This window comes from Trichosurus vulpecula, chromosome 6 (genome assembly GCF_011100635.1).
Source record: "Trichosurus vulpecula isolate mTriVul1 chromosome 6, mTriVul1.pri, whole genome shotgun sequence".
Lineage (NCBI taxonomy): Eukaryota > Metazoa > Chordata > Mammalia > Diprotodontia > Phalangeridae > Trichosurus > Trichosurus vulpecula.
Genome location: NC_050578.1, coordinates 283,562,267 through 283,571,038, shown reverse-complemented (window position 1 = coordinate 283,571,038; position 8,772 = coordinate 283,562,267).

Here is an 8,772-nt window from a genome sequence, read left to right as displayed (position 1 = left end):
AGCAGGAGAGAGGGTGGTAGTCAGCAGGGACATACAGCCTCCCTATAGCCCTTTGGACAGATTTTCCAGTGGGTCCCACCCAGGAACATGTAGACTTTGATGGGTTAGAAAGAACCCAGAATCCAGAGTGAGAAGACTTGAGTTCAAATTTCAGCTTGGCTGCTTGCTTGCTATGTGTTCTCTCTGAGCTTTAGGGACCTCCCCTGTACCACGAGGAGTCTTTCATGAATTCTGAGCCCTTTTCAGCCTTGTGCCGATCCCAGATCCTAGATCCTGTGACTTTCTTTCCTTTGTGGGTCACATTGCTTGGACAAATGCCAGGCACTTGATGGTCTTTCCGGATCACCTGAATCAATTTCCAAGATATCCAAGGAACAGATGCGGATGAATGAAAACAAGAACCCCATTTCCCGATAGATAAGGGGTCCAAGCATAGGAGAGGCCATTTTCAAGAGAGGAAATGCAAGCAATCAACAGCCACGGAAGATGATTATGGTCACTAGCAACTAGAGAAATGCAAACTAAAGCAGCTCCGAGGATCTACCTTGGACTCGTCTGGTTGGCTACAAAACAGGAAATGACACATGTTGGAGGGGTTGTGGCAAGACAGGCACATCATGGAGGTGTGAGGTGTTCCAGCTACTCTAGCAAGCAGGTGAGAACCATGCCTTCAAAGGCATATGTTCTCTGACCCAGCAGTAACACCACTAGATGTAACAGTACTCCTAGGTACGTGCCCCTGATGGGTCTTTGATTCTTGGATCAGCGTGTGGAAAAAATCACAGAATCTAGAGCAGGATGTGACCCGGCTCAACCTCCTCCTACAAAGAGGGAAACTGAGGCTAGGGGAATGGGAAGGGCTTTCCTGAGTCATAGAGGTGATAAATATGAGGAATAGTTGAAGGAACTAAGGATAGTCATGCTGGAGAAGAGGAGAGGAGAAGAGAGGAGGAAGAGATGGAGAGAGACATACAGGGACAGAAAGACAGAGATAGTGACAGAGACAGAGAGAGGAGAGAGAGAGAGAAGAGAGATAAAGAGAGAAGAGAGAGAAGACAGAGGGACAGAGAGACAGAGACAGTGACAGAGACAGAGAGAGGAGAGAGAGAGAGAAGAGAGAAAGGGACAGAGAGAGAGAAGAGAGAGAGAAGAGAAGAGAAGAGAAGAGGAGAGAGATAGAGAGACAGATAGAGAGAGAGACAGAGAGAGAGAGATAGAGAGACAGAGAGAGAGAGAGAGAGAAAGAGAGAGAGAGAGAGAAGGCCCATCTTGCTTGGTGCTTGGAGAAGAATTTAAAAGAGGTGAGTTCAGATTTGATGTCAGTAAACAAACTGACCCAAACCATAACAACTAGTGCTGTCCTAGCATGGAAAAGGCCTCCTGTGGAGAGAGTGGACTCCCTGTCATGGGGCTCAAGCAGAGACTGGAGCATCACTTGTCAGGGATGGCCAGGGCAGGTCCAGGCTCCACTGGAGGCCCCCAAGGTCCCTTCCCATTCAGAGAATTCAGGAATGACAGGGCCAGCACCGGCAGCTTGGCCTTTTGACTCTTGGCACATCGCTCCGCCTGTTGTCTGCTCTGCTTCCTAACTTCAGGGGTAACTCATTAACCCCGGCAGCTCAGGTGTCACAGATGCACCACTCTTAGAAACAAACCTCGGGAGCTTGCGTTGGCTTCTGGAAGCCCAGAATGCCTCCCTTTTGCCTCAGTGACCATGGTCTGGTCTTTGGTCGGGGAACTGGCCTTGCAGTGTGAGAAGTGACTCTTCATGCTGTTGAAGCATGTCTCCCTCAGATTCCCAAAGATTCCGAAAAGACCAGGGAGCCTCTGCTGCCCGGAGAAGGGGTTGCAGTCTGGGGCTGTGGCTTTGAATCTCCCCTCTAGCTCTGCCTGGAAGCCTGACTCCAGCCCTCGAGGTTCCTGCTGCTCCTCGTCTCGTCTTTGTCTCAGGCCCCTGACCCCGCTTTCCAGCTAGCCCAGCTGGGGCCCTCCTCAGCCCTTTCCGTCGCGGTGTCTTCTGACAGCAGAGGTAGCCCCACCCCCGTGTTCAGCCCTGTGTTCAGTCGCATCCAAGTTTTCGTGACCCCGTCTGGGGTTTTCTTGGCAGACATATTGGAGCAGTCTGCCACTTCCTTCTCCAGTTTGTTTTAAAGATGAGGAAACTGAGGCAAACAGGCTTAAGTTTCTTACCCAGGTCACACAGCTAGGAAGTGTCTGAGACCAGGTCTGAACTCGGGAAGATGAGTCTTCCTGATGCCAGGCCCAGAGGCGCTTTGTCCACTGGGGAGCCACCTAGTAAAACAACAAACTACACACACATATACATACATGCATTAATCTAGATGTATGTTTTATATATGTATGTGTACGTGTGCGTGTGTGTGTGTGTGTGTGTGTGAATAACAAGGCACAGGGAGAAGGGCTGGACACTAAGGAAGCCCTTAATACGGGGTTTGTTTCTTTTTTTGTTAGTTTGTCCATTCATTTCTATGTGTGCATGGATGTATTCCTGGAGTCCAGTGCCCTGGGAGGACCCAGCAGGCTTGGGCTAGGGCAGGAAAGCCACTAATGCCTCACCTCGGCTTTCACTTCTGGCATTCTGGATCCCCCAGAGCAGATCAGGGGAACAAGCCCCTCTTCTTGGGTTGGGAGGGTCCCAGGGGGCTTCCAGGGGCCCTGGCACATGGCCTGATTCCAGATTATCAGCATTCAGGCCTCACTCCAGCCTGAGTTAGTCAGTGTTAGCCACAGGCCAGGACTAAGCTGGGCTTTCTGGAGCTGGCTCCATGGTGGGGGTGGGGGTTGGGAGGTGGGTCTGGTTTCAAAGCCAGCAGCTTTTTAAGCCATGCTCTCTGACATCAGGAGCTGGCTCTGGTTTCTCCAGCCGGTCAGCATTCTTGTCCAGCCTTCTTCAGGCCCTGCTGGTGGCCCCCTTCTGGCATCATGCTGGGGCAGGTGATCCCCCTCCCCCCCATGCCTTTGTTTCCCACCAGAAAATTCCAGCTTTTCATCAGCCAGATAAGAATTAGTGACGGAGCCCTCAGGGTCCTGGGGGAAGAGACCACTGAAGGATGTGTTTCTTGGACAATAATTAGTCATTCATTTAGTCACCAAGAACTGTTCTGTGCCAAGAATACAAAAGTGAAGTTGTCCCTGCTCATCCTGGTGTGGGGGTGGTGCCATGTCCACAGATAAGGAAACACAAAATAATTTCAGGAGGAGGAGAGTGCTAACATCTGGATGGATCAGAGGGGGCTTCCTGGAGGAGATGCTGCCTGAGCTAAGACAGAAGGAAGATGACTAGGAGGCAGAAGCTTGGGCTTCACTGTGGAGGGCTCCGGGGAGCCTCAGCAGCCATCGGGTTCTAGTTCCATCCCCAAGAGGGGTCTCTGTTGGAAGCCTCCTCCTGCCTGGTGGCTCATTTGACTGAGGGAGACTGGCAAGAAGCTTTTCCTGACCAGCTTCAATCCACCCCCGAGGCTCTTTGTTCCCCTGGTTCTGGACAGAGCTCAGCTCTTCCCTTGCTCACATGACGAGTCTCATCTCCCCTCAAAGTCTTCTCTTCTCCGGGCTAAACGCTCGCAGTTCCTTCAAATGACCCTTATGTAACATGGTCGCCAGGCGTTTCCCCACCCTGGCCTCTGGCCTCTGGAAGCTCTTTAGGGCATGGATGTCTTTTTTAGGGGTCTCTAGAACTGAGCCTGGTCTTCCTGGAGTGGCCTGATCAGGGCAAAGGACAGCAGAACTGTCACCTCCCGATGGCTTTGGGGCAGCTCTGCCTACTGTACCACAAAACAATTCTTTGTTGACTTCCTTGGCACTCTCCTGCCTCTGCCATCTTAGGTCTGCCCTCTCCTCCCCCCATCTTTGGTCTGCTCTCCACTCTCCCTCTCCCCCCATCTTTGGTCTTGGTACACCTCCTTCTTTTTTGAGCTCAAGCATGAGGCTTCACGTTGGTCCCTCTTCAATTCTATCCCAGTAGATCCCATTAGATCCCAACAGACCAGCCTGTCAAGATCTATTTTAGCTCCATTCCCTTCTTGGGGCCATCCACAAATGCAATGAGCTGGCTTTATCTAAGCACCAAGAAAAGTGTTACCCGCCTGGCGCTGGGCACAGACGCTTAGGACTTTCTACTGGACAGCACTTCTTCCCAGTCTGGTGCTGAGCCATCCACAAGTACTAAGACATCCCGCCACGACCACTCCAGTGTTCAGCCAGACTCAAATCCATCCAAGTGTTATCAACTAGCCCACGTTTCTCCGATTTTTTTACAAGAAGAATATTTATTCCTTCATTCAAAAAGCATTTATTGAGCACCTACTATGTGCTAGGCACCTTGCAACATACTGTGGACACAGAAACAAAAATGAAACCTCTTAACTCTGTCAAATGCTTTTCTAAAATCTAGGTGGGTTTTAGCTCAGGAATCAGTGGAACAAGACACGACGACCGAGCATTAATAATAAATGTTGGGGATAAAAATAGAAGCAAAAGTGATCCCCGCCCTCAAGGAGCTTCTGGTGCAACAAGGAGACAACATGTAAACATGCAGGGGCAAATAGAGCAGACGGGAGGTAACCTCGGAGAAGGAGGCACCAGTGTTTGGGGGAACATGGGCCTCGTGGGGCTCAGGCTGAGCCTTGAACGAGGTCTGGGAACCTGAGGCGGAGGTGAGGAGGAAGGGAATACCAGGAATGGGAGGGGGTGTGAGAAAAGAGGTGAGTCTGGCAAGCCCTGCTCGACCACTGCTGCCTTTTCCAACTGTTCACTTGTCATCCCTTTAATCATATGTTGTCCCCTTATGATGGAACAGACACAGATTCCCTTGCCAGACTTTTGACAGGTGCTCGTGTGTGTGTGTGTGTGTGTGTGTGTGTGTGTGTGTGTGTGTGTGTGTGTGTGTGTGGAGTTGGGCCTCTTTGGGCATGTCCTGGTTGGCAAGATGGAAAAGTGGAAAAGCATTAGTTTGGGGCCCGAGTTGGCTCCTAGTTCTGTGACCTGGACTAGTCACTTTTGGAGAAATCATTTTCTTATCATAATCTGGAGATTCTAACCCTGAAGGGCTGATCTCACCACTTGGTCAGCAGAGTAGGGCACAGACCCCAAGGCAGAACAGAAAGGACATCTCCCCTGATTCAGGGAGGAAGCCCTTTGTCATCCCCAGATTTGGAGACCCATGGAGCCAGAGGCTCAAGACTCACCAGCCTGGATTTTCTGGGACAGCCTTCACTGAGATCTGAATGCAAAGTTCTTTCTAAAGCGTATAAGCCATCATTGGGATGGCCATTCCCCATGTCCCAGGTCACAAACAAAGGACTCCAAAAGGAATGTGGCTTCCAAGGTGGGGGCATTCTGGCCAAAAGGACCTTCTTCTCCTGGTCCTGAAGAGACCCTTCAGAGGAGAATGCTCACTGGGCCATGTCTCAGAGATCTTAGAGCTTAGGACTGGAAGTAACTCTGAAGACCATCCTTTTCCAGTCCAACTTCTTTTATTGCTGAGGAAGCAGAAGTCACCCAAGTAGGCTAGTTGATGGTTTTCTGACTCCTTAGCCACTCTCTTTCCCTTGGCAGCATGGGTCCACAGGCTCCCAGGGTGACTTGGGCCACTCACTGAGCCTCCCCCAAGATCAGCCACCCCAGGTCTCTATTGCCCGTCCTGAAATGCCTGGTTGAAAGCATCTGGCATCTTTGCAATCTGAAGGCTGGGAAGCCCAGGGTTGGGTAGGGGACCAGGACAGAAGGTCTATGCCTTTTGCAGTCTATGGACCACCACAAGCTTCCCTGGGCAGGCATCTGTCAAAGGGAAGGAAGTTGTCCCAAGGAACAAGGGGGTGTTGCCTGGAGATTATCAGTGTTGCCCCAACTCTCCAGGGTTGTATCTGCTCCTGTTCAACCCGGATCAAGTGGGCCCTGATAGTGACTCAGGGGCAAACCCCCTGAGCCCTAGGGCATGGGGCCAGCAGGCAGCAAGTCCAGGGACACTTGGCAAACCCCTTGGGTCTGTGCCGTACCCCTTCCAGGAAGCCTGAGCCACACAGCCCTAAAGCACTGAGTGCAGGGTTAGAAGTCAGCATTCTGGGCCTCAGGAGTGTCCTGGGCTTGAGCTGAGCTGCGTCCCAGGCTCAGCTGGGACTCCCAGGCCTGCCTGGTGTGTACTTCCCTAAGTGTAGTGGAGAGATGCCCATCCCTCTGTCTCCTGAACCTCTCCTGCACCCCTAGCAGGAAGCGGCTCTGGAGGTCCAGCTGCTAATGGAACCTCATCTCCCTTGTGGCAGGAGAAGACCACCACAGCTAGAGGCCAGCCCTGGAGCCGATGGTCTCAGTGTGCTTGGCTCAGGCCCAGCTCTGTGTCCCAGGAGACCAGGAGCTCCGGTCAGGAGGGGGACCTCGGAGGTCCTGGGGCTAACACTCTCAACAACGTTCCTCACAAAGGCTCCTCCAGGGATGGAGAATCCCCCCTCCAAAGGCAGCTAGTCAGTGTTCTTATGTTCTTAGGGTTTTCCTAATATCCTGCTGAAGTGAGACTCTGCACATTCCCCCCATCATCCCTGGTCCTGCCTTCTGGGCAGAGCCAGGATCATTGCCCCAACCCTCCACTCTCTACACAGCTCTCATTCCCCCTAGTCTGACAATTGCATCCAATTCCTTCCACAGATCTGTTGCAACCATTCAGCTAGCAGCTGCTGTGGAGGTGAAAGACCAACACAAGCCCAACAACAAGAATGCTGTCAGCACAGGTTCTTTGATCTGCTTTACTAAGGAAAGTAATGTTAGGGGGTTAACAATCTTATTTCAGTCCAACATGCAAACATCATTCACTTAGTTCAGGGGGAAAAAGCCAGCACCCTGAACTTCACAGCAAATACAAATTACAAACATACAAACAAACAGACCAAATACAATTCATAGTTACCAAGAAGGCATCAACATCTGAGTTTAGGAGCCGGCGAGCTCATAACAACGGTTGACCCAGAGTCCCGCACCACTCTTCCTGTGGCTCAGAGCCCCACCTCCACCCCCACCCCACAAATAGCTATGTTCTCTCTTTTTATACAGTCGTTGGCCATCATCAAATGTCATCTGAGTGACCAGAACTTAGGCTCCTACTACTGGCTCTGGTCTTAGCAATTCTTCTTAGGACCCTGAGGGTTTCACGCCCACATAGGCTTAGCACCTAGTAGATAGGGGTTTGGGCCTGGGGCTTTGCACCTAGTCAGGCTCAATCAAACACAATTGATTAATTTATCATTCTAAAACAGTAAAAAAGTCCCAACTTAATTGACACTACACGATCCTTGTCTGGCCTGATCTCTGGGCCCTCCTCCTAGCTGAACTGCCCTCTTTGGGACATTCTAAGATGGAACCAATTCTTTCCTAAACTGTTGTGCCCAGAGTCGAGTCTGGTCCTCCAGAGGGCATCTCATTGGGTGCTTCCTTACTCTTTCATTTAATGCTTCTATTAATGCAACTTGTGATTGCATTAGATTTCTTGGGTGCCTTATCACACCACTGATTCATCTTGACTTTGTGGCCCACTATAGCCTGCAGATCCTCTTCTCCAGAAGAACTAAAGTAGGGGTGTTTTGTACTGATTCAGTTGAACCCAAGAGTGAGATTACATGTATCGCAGATACCTTTTGGTCCAATACCACATGGTCCATTCAGATAGGATTGGCTGCTTGGAGCAAGGGCAGTGAGGTGGCAAAGTTGATGGAGAATGGGATTTGGGGTCAGAAAGACCCAGGTTTGAATCCTGCCCCAGAGGGAAGTTCCATCCCCTCTCTGTGCCTCAGTGTCTTCATTTGTAAAAGGAGGGGATTGAGCTAGTGGGCTTCATCCACTTCTCTGTGCTGGCCTCTACTGACTTGGACAAAGCTGGGCTTGCTCCTGGGTCTAGGAATCTGCTAGAAATGGGTTCTCTTTGGACAACTTGGGCTTCACTTCTCTGTGTGAGAGTGTACCCTCCCCCTACCCCCAATCCCTGCAGAATATAAGCTCTCTGGTGGCGAGAGAGGCCTTTGACAGCTTGGCACCCCAAGCTCTTGGTTCAGGGCCTGGTGTACAGGAGGGGCCATGTAAGTCTGCCTGCCCTCAAGGGGCACATAGTCTGGGACAAGAATAGAGACTGGCCAGGAATGACTGGCCCAAGGATGGGGGCCATGGGAGGGCTGGTGTCCAGCGGAGGCCTCTTTGGAATGGAGGACCACAGGAGGCTGCCCAGAGGGGCCCCAGAACTGAAGGCAGGGATGCTTGGCCAAGCAGGAGGGTGGCTGTTGGACAGAGATGGGGATGATGGCGCAGTGTGGGTGTCTGGCCTGCGAAGCTGGGCTGAGGCAGCTCCTGTAAGGGGTAGCTTTGGCCAGGTGCCTTGTTTCCTGGTCATGGTGCTCATTTCTGCATGGGGCCTCTGATTCAAGGACAGACCTATTCGAAGGCTTTATTCATCTGGTGGCTGGGGCTGGTGAGCCAATGATGCCAATGATGGATCAGCACAGAGATTACTTGGGCCCTGCCAGGCCCTTGTCCTTCCTTGGGGCTGAGGCGCTGAAGCCAAGCCCCATTCCTGGAGAGCTGTGGGCCTCACTGCCCCTGGGAAGCTATACCAACTTGGTGTTTTACAGGCTCGCAATGGAGCAGGCCAGTGGCCCGTCTTCAGCCATTGGGTCAATCCCAAGCCCCACCTGAGGCTGGCAGATGCTTGTGTGCAGCCAGAATGAAGAAGCTGATATCATCTGTGATTTCCAGGAACTGCAGGGTCAGGTTGCCAGG